Source organism: Anser anser (genome assembly GCF_964211835.1).
Source record: "Anser anser genome assembly, chromosome: 6".
Taxonomy (NCBI): domain Eukaryota; kingdom Metazoa; phylum Chordata; class Aves; order Anseriformes; family Anatidae; genus Anser; species Anser anser.
This window is the reverse complement of record NC_139726.1, coordinates 22,968,216-22,981,824: the sequence shown is the minus strand read 5'-3', so window position 1 is coordinate 22,981,824 and position 13,609 is coordinate 22,968,216. Positions and strand designations below refer to the sequence as shown.

Below are 13,609 nucleotides of genomic sequence, written 5' to 3'. Positions count from 1 at the left end.
AAGGCAAAATTGAATATGCGGTTTATAATCTAGTTTTATTGTTTCTGTGAAACAAAGGGCATCAACTTAAAGGTATTATACCTCAATCCCCTTTCTACTGATTCCTACTCCTTTTCAGTGGTGGAAGGTTAGGCTCTTTGTCAACAATTCTGTTTTGATTTTGTGGCCAAATCCGTTTGCCACTAACGTTGATGGCAGTGTTTTTATTGACATCTATGGGAGCAGAAGTTTAGGCTAAATGCTAGCATTCATTTAATAGCCATACCTAAAGCTTCCTTTTGCTAAGAGAAAAAGCAGAGAGGCATATTCAGTGACCTGGTAACTTGCCAGCATTCATGTAGCTCTAAAATAACTTTTAATACGTAACTTTAGAAGCAGAAATCCTGCAGGTGATCAAAAATGTCCTTGTTTTCCATACGAAAATGTTACAAGAACCACCAGCAGAAAGGCATTACATTGGACTTCAACAATAAGTGATTTATTTTAATTTATTAATTTAAGACAATTGTCTCAGATTGAGGGTGTCCCATAACTTTAAGTGGTGGATGGAAGGTGTATGAAGATGATAAACAAAAATACTAACAAGTAAAAGATGGTATGAGATGGCATATTGAGGCACTATGCACTTGACTGAAGTCTCTGAAAGCTTTTGGTGTGCTACATTGTCCTATGCAAAATGATGTGGAAGAACAATCTAATTATCACTTAAGTTTTTTAAATGGAGATGATTGCCTGATGTTTAAATGGCAGAAGATTTAATTACAAGCACAAACTCACAGCAAGTTTGCACTGATGAAAAAGGGTTGCGTTTATATGCTGCCTTAATGCATTACCGAGAGCTAGTATTCATTTGTAATGCTAGTGATATTCACTGAAGACTTGTCAGAATCGAGCACTCACTTCTCATAGATATAAAAATATCCTTAAGAACAGATAATAGCATCAATCACTTTTAGTATTTGGATGTCAGACATGTATGAAAACCCTACTAACTACCTTCAATAAAGAATTTTTTAAATTACTCCTCAAAATATATATACATGTATTTTAATTCACAGGAGGACAGATTAAAAGAATGCTCTTTCCATGACACATTGGATGAGAATCTGTCTTGTTGCAATGCAAAAAATTCTCAATCCATCAATTAAATGCAGATTCAGGGCACCATCTCATATTTCCTTGTCAAATAAATTATGTCTTACATCAAAGACCACACAGAGTCCTGCTCAACAAAACAGGGGTATGTCTGAGCATATCATAAATGTGAAATATGAAAGAGAACAAAATGAGACAGCCAATAAAATGTAAGATTTGTTAGATAGCATATACCTTAGAAAATACCGTTACCAGCGCTCAGAATTTGATTAAAGAAATATTTTTTAGTATCACTAATTTTCCCCACAGACTGGAACTTTTTATAACACAAAACAGCAAAAATCTGTGAGAAATTAAAAGAAAAGTAGTGAATTAAATGATGTTAAAATGGATACATTTCTATTGTACCATTAAGGAAAAAAAAAAAAGATTTCTCTCTTTTTCTCTCCCCATCTCTTTTCAGCAAAATGTGGAATTGGAAAAGGATGTATATTGTCAAATGACAAATTTTGAAGATGATATAAAATTTTGCAGGGTAGTCAAAACTAAAGCCATAAGTAGAAATTGCCTATGACTTCCATAATAACTGTTTGGGCAATAAAATTGTAGCTGAAATTCGCATTGCTAGGTGCAAAATAACACGGTAAAAGTAGTTTATGGAGAAATCAGCTCTAAGCAAGCTACTGCTACTCAAGAAAGAGAACTCACTGGGTAGCTTTATTAAAACGTGAACTTGGTATTTCTCAGCTTCCATAAAGTAAATACTGTCAAGAATAATTCCAAAAGAAATTTCAAACAAAACAGCAAACTGATTAGGTATTTGATGTGCCCGTAATTTGGATGCAGCTTATTTTTCTGGTACAACAGAAAATTACAGCAGAATTAGAAGGTAATGGAAGTATAGCAGGATGATCAGACACAGGGCAGTTCCATGCAAATAACTGACTAGATGGGGACTTCTAAATTTTTTAATTCTTTATAAAAGTTTTTTTTTTTTAAAGGTACCTTCAAAAACGGCTGAAGAAAGTCTACAAATATTCATATATTTTTATAAATATATTCATATATATTCTAAAAATATATTATGAAGGAAGTAAGGTTTGTTCATATTGCTCATAACAGGAAGACTAGGCAGCCTATATTCAAACAGGGAGATGGCCCGTTTAAAATAGGCAATAAAAACAAGTTGAATTGTGAGTTCCTTACTATGGCATGTTGCACAGTCCAAAAGTATAAACAGACTCAAAAAGGGGTTAGACAATTTGCAAAAGAGAAATCCATTGGTGTCTAGGAAATATGATGATCTAGATGCATTCTCCAGGTCAAACATCTAGATGGACCTGCCGTGTGACAGATCACAAATATCTCCTGTAAACAGCCAACAGATACGGAGCAGTAGAATTTGTGGTGAAACTTTGGTGTGATCCAAGAGAGTTCTACTTTTATTCTGACGGACCAGTTGCAGATTGACCAAGCTGTCAAAGGGTCAACATAAAACCAGTTAAATTAATCACATAATTCTAAAACATTATTATACGTGGCTGGTTTTTATGTATCTATATATGTGTGTATGCGTATAAATATACTTTTCTCAACCTAAGTTTCACTGACAACCCTGATCTCCAATGACTTTTCAAGGAACAGAGCCCTGAGCTCTAATCAAAATAAAAATGCATTGATACATGTATTTTGTTTCCACAATGAATATTGCTCATTTATTCTCCATTTATTAGGAGGTCAGCATATTGAAGCAGCTTGCACAGATGGGGATTCTGTCCAAATAAGAAAGAGGTGACATTTTTAAGGTATGTAAGTAATTAGCTTTGAGCTGTTGTCATTGTTTTTAAATGGACTAGGCAAAATGGTGCAATTTATGGACATTGTCTCCTGCCAATAGACTTTCACACCGATGCTAAGAATAGGTCAGTGTGTACCTTGTTTTCTGATTTAAAAGAAGCTTTACTGGCTATAACTGACCCAACGCATCATTAAGAAAAAACAATAAACATCCTCAAAATCCTTTCTTAATCTTGATGTGGATAGATAGTCCCTAACTCATTCTCTAGGAGCTCACCCTTAGCAATGATCACAAGCTTCTATTAATCCTACAGCAACCTTCCATTGATCTGGTATTACCTATACTGGATGAAACGGGCAGTAGAAATTCACCTCACAATCCATGCATCAAGTTTCTAAGTTTTTGGAAAGCTATTTTGTTTCTTTAGACAAATATTAAGCATGATGTAAAATTTTCAGATAAAGATGCATCTACCATGTGGAAATATTTGTAGTGGATAAGTACCCTTTGCACTTTGTTCTTGCTCTAAATGTGTCTCCCTGTCTTTTTTCCGATTGTTATATCTTGCTATGGGTATTTCACCAGCTTAACTGTTTTATAAGTAGCAAATCTCTCCAACTGTAGGTAACTATGGACCATGACCAAACTATCTCTCATCTAACTGCAGCTAAAATAAATAGACTGAACTTATTCCAAATTGCTATGGAAATGCAGGTTCCCACATCTCATGTTTTTTGCTCAGAGGTTTTCTGATATGTCAACATATTTCCAAAGCATAGGTATATCCCATGCTGAATGCCCTATCTCAGAAATAGACTTCATGCCATTTATATCACTATTGTTGTGAACTTCCACATTTTTCTCTGTATTTCCATCTACATCTTGAAGAATCACATTAGGTCTGTTTTTGGAGTTCTGAGAGATCCTTTCTGGATCCTTTCTGCTGGTTTGTAGTCATATCTTCCAAATCTTTGTAGCTCCCCCTTTCCAGGATGCAGTTCTCCACCCTTCTAACAACTGGTGCAGTAGTGGTGTATTAGCCATGTCTCTTCACTGTTTCCTTTATTTCTTTTCCCCATTAATCCATATATCAAAGTAGATATTGGGGGAATGGGGGGTGACACACAACCTTTCTGCAAATAAAAATAAATCTATATGTGATATATGCCCTCACTCATTGAAACATAATCAGAATTTCTATCTACCTCCATCAGTACAGCAATATCTTTCAGATAAGAAGGAAGTATGATATAATATATATATAATGAGATGAAAAAAATACTTCATTTCTTAATTACGCTGTGAACTTTTTCTGCAGTTGACAATTTTCCTCCCAAGAGAAATAGTTAGCATATGACATGCCATGCCTAGCTAGATGAGCAAACACTGCATACATATATTCACAAACATGGGAGAAGCATATGAATTGTAATAATTACAGTGGCAGTGGGAATATAAAGGGGATGGCAGTTCATGACATGGATTCATTAATCAAAACTGGTTGAGCTCACATCCATGTGAACTTGCAAAATATAGGCCTCTTCTGGCCATCTGATTTTACTATAAGCTTCATGTAAGGAATGGGTGAACTGTTTTCCCCCAACCTGATATCAGACATCAGTGATAAGGCTTTTACTACCTTTTAATAAGGCTGTTATTAAATTAACAACAGTAATACCATGGGTCATATTGATGAGGATGAACGAATGAAATGTTAGATAAATGCTTCAGCAAAGTATGCTATGTCAGTCTGGTATTTTCAATCATATCAAAGAAATTCAAAATCTTTTTCCTTGAAAGGCAGTAATACACTCTCACATGTGACAGAGGTGAAAGCAGCAGGGTGCGTGGTTACATAACTTCCAATTTATTTACGGTATAACCCACATGTACTATTTTAGGAGCTGGCTGCCTGCAGGTCAGTCAGCTGCAGGCTGTTACAGGCCAGAGAGAGATACCATGCTCTTTTAGAGGCTTTATTTCTGTTCCTGTGCTTTATCTCTAATCTGGAGTTACAGTTGCTGTGCTGACAGAGGAAAGGCATTTTTTTCTTCTGTGGGGAAAAATATGACTGAAAACATAACAACTTCATTGTGATTTGGTGAAAGCCCTATCTCATCAGCTGCAAGAGAAGCTAAACTTATAAAGAACTTTTACATAAAAGGAACTTTCCTCCAGCTGTATAAAGTATTATTGTAGATAACATCTCCTGTGTTCAGCAGCGTCTAGTAAAGGCCTGACAGCATTTTCTCTCTCTGCCCATTTTCACAAATTGGAACATAAAGGTAATCTATTTTACATGTTCACAGTTCTTCAGGGAAGATGAAAAGCTGAAAGCAGTGGCAAAACTCTTGACCGTTCAGGGGGTGCCACATTTCCAGCCATCACTCCTGTGTGAAGACAAACATACCCCACGTATGGGTCCATTGAAGACTTTAAGATAGTACATTTTGTCATGAGAGACTGTAATGCTCAGGAGGACATTTTTCTCTATTTCTTCATTTTAAAAGTGAATTGTAACCCCCACCCCCCAACTAGGTTTGTAAATATATGTTTGTGAAATAGTACTGAACAGATTAAAATAATTCAGTGTGTCCTATTTGGTTTCTGGGAGAGCAGTTTCCCTGCTTTTAACGCTGTAGTCACTGCCTGTGGGATCCCCGGCATGGCTGCACCTTCCTGACCACCATTTTGTGACACAGCTGCGCAGACTGGTGCTTGGCGCCACCCACCAAAATGGCTGGGTCTATGCAGAATTCACTTCAGTTGTAAACCAAGAATAAACTCCTCTACGTTTCCTTTTCCTAACTAGACTATCTGTGCACAGTGTGCTGGGCTTTCATTTTTTCCCATATCTAATAGTAACATTTCCCTAAAAAAAAAAAAAAAGAATTAAAAAAAAAAAAACAACTTTTGACAAGAAAAGTCAATTAATCTGCAAATTAATTCAGAGTAGATTCCCCCTGAATACCCAGCGGGTTTCAAGCAGTTAATCTCTGTAATCTACAATGGGACATCTCTTTCTGTCAGCCTAGTGGCTTTTCTGTGGTGGCACTACCACAGTTTTCTTTGTTACTCTCAAGTTGCTGTAATGTGGGGCAGGAAGGTACAGGAGGCTCACATCTGTCCATAATGGACACATTTTCACAGTGCGATAGCCTCACATAAAATACTCTTCTCAGAGGAGGAATCTCAGTTTCTGCTGTCCTCCAAGTATAAACTGAAAACTCTTTCTGAGGTTTTTATATCTCTCAGAAAAGGGAGGTTGATAAAAGAGACAAAAACGAGAAAAACTCAGGTTTGTTTGTAAAACCTCTCTCTGTTTTGGATTTATTTATTTTTTTTGAGGATTTCCTCATCTAAAATTTTTACATTATCATCCAAACCAAAGTAGATCCTTAAATTGGTTTTGAGTGCTCCTAACACCAATGTAAACAGACTTTTGTTTTAGTTTGTTTTACGTTTGGGACCTGTCCTGAGGAAAGAAAAGTATGGCTGCTATGCTTCCTGCTTTTCTTTTTCCACCAAGGCCAGTAAGCTGTTCCTTCTGCCTATTCTTTAATTGTTAAATGTCATATTACTGCTGATCATTTCATTAAAGGCTTAACTAGAGAAAATAGAAAAATAACCCAAACACTTTCTCTTTTATTTAATCCTTTCTTTGCCACGTACTTTGCTCATTGTATATAGGCCAAGAAATACTGCTGAAATACTAGCCCAGAACTACCCAGATGCACAATCTAGCTAAATCACGGACACATGATGCTTCCTAAAATCTTAAAGGACATTGTTTCTGTCAATTTTTTAAGTTTTCTGGAAAGAGTGTCATTAAGTCATGAACCACTTAGGAGTGAAGGTGAGAAGGAACGCCCAACAAAGCCGAATAGATGTTCTTTCTTTGTTAGTAGGCCTGGATAAAATTATACATTTAGGCTTGGAAATCTTCTGTTTTGTTTTGTTTTGAAGTTTTTAGTCTACAAGTAAAAATAATGTAATATGGTGTTCCCATCATACAGTGCTGAATTGTAGAATAGCAGGAGTAGGAAAGAAATATCTGGATCAACCTTGCTGTTGCTTCTGAATCCTGACTACTATTAGCTTCCGTATTATTAATAAAAATAAAGGAGATGGCAAAGACTGTGGTGAAAAATATGCTAATACTATTTTAGCATCAGTTTCCCAGAATAATTATATTTATTTATTGATTCTAAGGTATCACATGGGCAGGTTTTCTTGTGGTTGAGTATGTACGAAAGAACACAGACCAAGGAGATGGCTGAATTAGCAGCCAGTGCTTCAGAAGGTCTTTGGGAGTATGTACCGTTGTGTTTTTTTGCATTGGTGTTTACAGTATAAGTATGTTGGACCATGATAATCTGCATTGCTGAAAAGTCACTAGCATTGTAGGCCTGCTGTGGACTGACATATTCTTACACTTGAAGTATGAGTGCTACCAGCACTGTAGGACATCTTTGTGTTCTCTTAGAACTGTGAAGAGAATGAGCAACTATAGATCTGAGGATTGGCTGAATATTTGTGAAAGGTATTAACACTCCATTTTTATGAGAGATCTTAAAGGAGCATGATAGACTTATATGATTCAGGGAATCTAAGATTTAGGTTTTCAAAGAAGCCAGAATTTGTTAATGCCTAGCTCTTTGGGGCTCAACTCTTTGGGGCTCCACTGAAAATTCCAGCTCAAGAAAAGGTACAGATTCCATTTCATGGTATCTCTGCTAAGGCCACATGCAAAGTTAATTGCTTGATTTAGTGATCACTGAAACATGGACATACACACAGTCCAGCACACTGGAATATTCACCAATAAAATAGGTAAATGCTATTCAAAAAATATATCAGAAAGCTCTCAGAGACTATTGCAGTGTGGTGAACTAACCACTTGCTAATTAAATTTTCCATAGCTGGTCTTTTGAAAACTATCAACAAGCATCCTTCAGCATTTGCTAGAGTTTTTGTTTGTTTTCTGTAAAGTGTGATAAGGGAATCAAGTGGAATTTTAAGAAATTATTTTAGCAAGTGGAGATTGCTAAGAATAGAAATAGCAAAGCAGTTTTCTTATATTACTCAACTCTGTTACAGAATTGTTCCCGTTATATTTTATGTTTGGATTTTTTTGCATATTAACAATTAATGACAATATTTCTCTCAAGTTCACCATTGTAAGTAATTTGAAATCTGTGACATTTTAGCTAGAAGTAATATTATATTAGAGAAACTCCATCACCTGTGGATTCATTGTAGACCACTGCCTACGTGGACTTGGAGGACAGTGAGCCTCAAAACTAATAATAATTAGGACTCCTGGCCGAGGTGAAAAGCTATTGCCTCATGGAACTATTTTCCAATCATCCTCTTTCCAACTGAGCTGGACTAGTGACACTATAAACTGGCAATTAAAAGACTCAGGTTTAAAAATACCTTCAGCTTCCCAGGTCCCACAATGGCAAAGGTTAAGTGGATTATATGGAGATAATTCACTCAGCTCCAGGGGGAGGGTGCTGATTGCCTTGGCTGTTGGTTACCTCCCTCCTCACTTGCTGAAGCAATGATTGCTGTGGTGGTGTCAACTTTTCCAAGGTAAGACAAGGGGGAGAGGAAAGGCCTAGAAAACTTTCCCAAGGGATTCAGCAATTACTATCAGACACTAAATGATACTTGCAAATTTTACTTTGATACAGCCTTGAAGACTGAACAAGGAAGTGGTCACTGCTCCTCAACTAATACCTTAATGCTGCTAAATGTTGACATTCATGCAGATCTTCCAGGAAATATTCCTTGCTTATTCAAGGGAAAAGAAATATGAATAAGATTGCTGGCCTTAACGTGAATGACTACTATCCCCCATGCTCCAGCTGAATTAAAACCACCAGTTACACCTCTAGTTGTGTGGCAACACCTACACAGTGTTTCCAATTAACTTTGTAAGTTTTTAATCAGTGACAAATGCATTTTTGTAAATTCAATTTGCCTTTTATTGCAGCACCTATAAAATGTCTTGCAGCATTCCGGAACTTTGTGAAGGTTTTACTTGCTACTGACATAACGCAGCTGTCGGACCTACAACAAAGGCTAAGGTTTATGAGCAACTTGAATTAGGCTGTAGGTTAAGCAATTAAAGTTCAAGGAGGGGGAGGGAGAGATAACTTTCCAAAATTTGCACTTGCCAATGTGGAAAAAGCACACCAAAACCACTGCATACCAGGACAAGCAAAGCTAAAGAGGCTGAGGAAGCTATACTCCACTTTAAACTCACTATTCTGGGAGAGTTCCTTATGTGAAAAGGTCACGCAGATTTCATTAATAAATCTGCACTGCTATTTGTTTCTTTTTTAATCAAACTCAAATGCATCCTGTTAAAGGGCTGAATGATTAGATCATAAATCTGAATGTCCTTGAAGATGATGAAGAAACTGCTTATCTGTAAAGCAATCATCATACTGCCAGTTCTATCATTTACACGTTTTTACAGGTGTGAGGAAAATAGTTTAATTTTAAAACATTTTCTTGAACTGCTAGCTAAAAAAATAATCCAGAATTTACAGTTAAAAAAGCAACTGGTTTACTTGTGACATATGGAAACAACCCATTACATCTAATTTTCTGTCGCTAAGTTCAGGGTATTAAAACAATCAACATTCAAAATAAGCATGAATTAATATTTCATCTCAGTGAAACAACACTCAGTACATTAACTTCTGCTTCCAGTTATATGATGCAATGCTCCTAAATTCAACAACTCTGAAATTAGTGGGTTTTAATGGGGCCAGAGTATAAATTTGCCTCACTAGGTTTTAAAAGTAAAGCCAGTACAAATAAGATTGGTAACTCTGTTTTTGATATATTAATGCATGGATATCCTTACTCTGTGGGGTCGAGACCAGTACATATTGTGCTAGATTTCTTCTTCTGTGTTACTTTTTGTTTTCCTTATTTCTTGATTTTTCTTAATTTCTCAAGTATTTATTGAATACTTTTGGCAGTATATTTTTCTGTTGTAAGCATAATTAGGGTATTGCTGCAATTTCTCCTTTGTGCATTGTGGGTTATAGAGCTGATCTGTCACGATGTCTGAAATCAGATTGGCTATGGATAACACCAGCAGTATGTATTGCTGTTGTAGTGCCAGAAGGAGGTTGGGAAAGTAATGTCTCTTTGGAACTTTATTAAAACAATGAATGTGGAAAATAAGTTTTTGGATTTATATACATTCTTACAAAAGGAATGAGATATGGAGCAATATTTTGAGGTGGGTAAAACACATTTTGCAATTTCTTGGCTGAATGCGTGACCTTTTTTCATTTTAACCTAAATCCCATCCAGTTTGATTAAATAGAGAACTTCTGATTTCTGGAGACTTTTGATCCATAGAAGTTAAGAGCTGCAAGAGCATCATCTATGGCACTGATGCTAGTGCCAAAATCTAGCTCAGTGGAAGTTATTTCACCGACTTAGATCAGTGCACATTATCTGATGACAGTGGAAGTGTTGCATAATTTACTGCATAGAATGTCTACCTTTCAAAGATTTATGTGTTTGTTTAACTTTGTTCTGTCTGGTTAATTAATTGAAGTCACTGAGATATTCATATGCATAGACTGTTTTATTTTCAACGTATCTTTAAATTATTTGCTAGATTTTTCACTAGCTGAAAAGGCATTCTGATCAAAGTTTATCGCACTTTGCAAAGGTCTGAGGTTCCTAAATTGTTTTCCCCACTGATTCTAGTGAGCAGAGGGAGTAACAGTGTCATTAAATCAGATGCATCAAACTTTACTTCACACAGTTTTCTTTAACTGACATATTTGTTTTGTTGTAGATCCTGCAATCTCTTGCTCATAAACACAAACACTAACTTAAAATTGAGTTCACTGAGCCAGTTTTGTACTGCATGCAGAGAAGATTAAAAGAAATAGTACCAAATCCTCTCCTGGGAAAGATCAAATGGTTACTAAAATGAAAGCATCCTAAAACTAGAGTTAAGCCTGGGGTGGGGGGAGGGGAATTGAACATTTAGCTATAATAAACACCTTCTACTTATAATCTCCAGTCTTTCAAACAGATTGTTTCTCACTATGTGTAGTTTCTTGGGAGACTGAAAACATTGTGATTTAAAAAATAAATAAAATCTGAAAAGTTACTGTCAACTTGGATAGCTGTATACAAGGGTTCGCTCTTCAGGCTGTAATTCTGTAATCTTCAGACTTCTATAGACAGTCATAAATCCATCAAACATTAAATACATATACAAATATTTCTGTGTGATTATGTGATAGCAGAGAAAATATAACTTTACCCTACTTTCTAAAGAACATGTACAAAAGTTTTGCTTGGGCAGGGACTATATTAGTTTATCTGAAGCTTGAGGTTAGCAACTTTATCCAGGAAAAATGTCTGTAAGATTCTTGGTGCTATTTCTTCATTCCTCCATTATTTCAGCCCATGTTGCTTAAAAAATATCCCCAAGCTATTACCTGGTAGCTCTTCTTTCTTTCTATTTGTCTTAAATAAAGCGCCAAAAGAAAGAACAATAAAAGAAGCTGAAAAGGTTTCTTATTTGGCTTTCAGAGACTACTCAGTGTTTTTGGTGTATCGCTTGCTGGAATCTGAAATACATCTTATTTCCTCTCCCTCTCTTCCATCAGAAATGTATCCCTGCCAGGACAGTGACTGCAGATCATTCAGTCCCTCAGCCTATTTCCACAAAAGTATTCGCTGTTTCCCCTAAACAGTAAATAAATTGCTACTCCGTATAAGCTGATCTAAAGAAAGATATTTCCTGGCTTTATGAACTCTGACTTGTATGTTGCTGCTACTATGCTCCTTTGGCATTTATAAATTCATATCCTGTGTAGGTTCATATCCTGCCCTTCTAATGTACTGCAGTTTTTTAACATACTGTTTAAACTTGTGGAGATAAACACAGGTAGTAGTACGTCACTAAAAATAAATTCTGGTTTATATGTGTATTAAAGAAAATATAATCTGTGTATTCCAAGATAACAAGCCAGTGGAATTGGCTCTGAAACCCTTTTCTAGCTGCAGACATGCCTCAAAGTCACCACTTTTCATTTTTCTTTCTCACACTGGGGTGTACAAGGAACCTGAAAAGCACGAACAGAGAGCAAATGTATGCTTTTGCGTTCACTACTCACAGCTGATCTACCCCTCTGCAACCTACCTGGTAATTCTGACAAAGTTTTATGCACAAACTCATGCACATAGCCACATCAGATTATGAATGTTTTCTCTGTGTTAGGCTGAGAAGACCCTGAATACCAGAAGTTCTGGGGGGATATGGTGGGTATGAAGGATTAGCAGATAGCAGTTTACTCACTGATTTCAGTGGACTACGGTAGTGCATCATCAAGGATTTCAGTGTGTAAGGTGTTTAAGAAAGAAGATGCTGAATTTAAGATTGTAAGTTTGGGTCCCTTCTTCTCTGAGATATATGAGATAATTGTTTCCAGTTTTTTGTTTTGTTTCCAAATAAAGTTGTTGGGTTTTTTTTATGATAAACTCATTTGAAACAATTCCTTTTTCTGCAGATAAGGTTAGTGCTTTCTGTCTAACTTGCTCTTTCATGCCTAAGGGGTATGACATAGGGGTTCCACATATGGTAAGTAACAATAAAATAAGGATCTGACTGTACAACTTTATGTAGGGCATGTGTGACTAAAACCTAAGCAATAAAATTTCCTTTCCTGCTCAGACAGAATTGTATATGCCTGTCATATTTTATTGGTTGTTAAATGGCACATACATTTATGGATCACAACAAAAAACAGGCAATCTACAGTATCATTCTCTATTTGTTATTTTCAATGAAATCATTGGGGAAAATTTCTCTATATTTGGGCAAATTAAACTATAGGAAATAAACAACCATGTTACTTATGCATATGTATGCATGTAAAGCATGAATAAACCATGCTTTAACTATTCAGTATTAGTGGCAAAAAATGTTTCTTTGTTTCTGATTTAGCTAAGGAGAGCGACACACCCCATAATCAGAAAGCAATGTTGTAGAGCGGTACATTTTTAAGAGAAATAGTCACCATTTCTGTTTGGAAAGCAGACAAAAATAGTTTATATATTGAACAATCCAGATTGCTGTAAAGGGAATCCCATTTTAGCTACATTAGTAAATATCATGCAATTAACATCCAGTGACATGAGCTATCTGAAAGAGAAATACTCAATATTAAAGTTACTCCATTACAATAAATACTGAGCCACTCACTTGATTAGCCATGAGAATTCTGAAATTGTTGCTTCTTTCTGCTTTGCTTTCTTTTTGCATGGTAAACAATCTTGGTAAATGACAAATAATTTTCAGAAGGAATCAGATATAGCAAAATGGAAAATGTATGTGTCAAATACACAGTGAAAATATGCCCCAAATCACCTTTCAAAGAATCCAGTGACAAAGTGCTTTTGAGTATGAATGTGTATTAATTAATGATATTGCACGCGGCAAACCAAACTGCACTGCTGTTTTCAGGAATATCTTTTTGGAAAAGTGTGAACATTTAATTAATTAGACTAAGAATGATGAAGTATTGTAAAGGTGGTAAACAGAAAACATGCTCCAGTTACATTGCTAACCGTTCTCTGCCCTTTCTTCAAAGCTAGCTAAAATGATATTTGTCTAACAAAACAAAGCCTCGTGCTTTTGCTTAGTCCATGCAGCAGTAC

At 35.9% G+C, this 13,609-nt stretch overlaps 1 long non-coding RNA gene across 1 annotated transcript; it reads left to right on the top strand.

Moving 5' to 3' along the window:
• Positions 1 to 7,771: 7,771 nt before the first annotated feature.
• LOC310901405 lies at positions 7,772 to 8,812 on the top strand. Its single transcript, XR_014585789.1, has 2 exons — positions 7,772 to 8,491; positions 8,593 to 8,812. It is a non-coding gene; the product is annotated as an uncharacterized lncRNA (long non-coding RNA).
• The last annotated feature ends 4,797 nt before the right edge of the window (positions 8,813 to 13,609 follow it).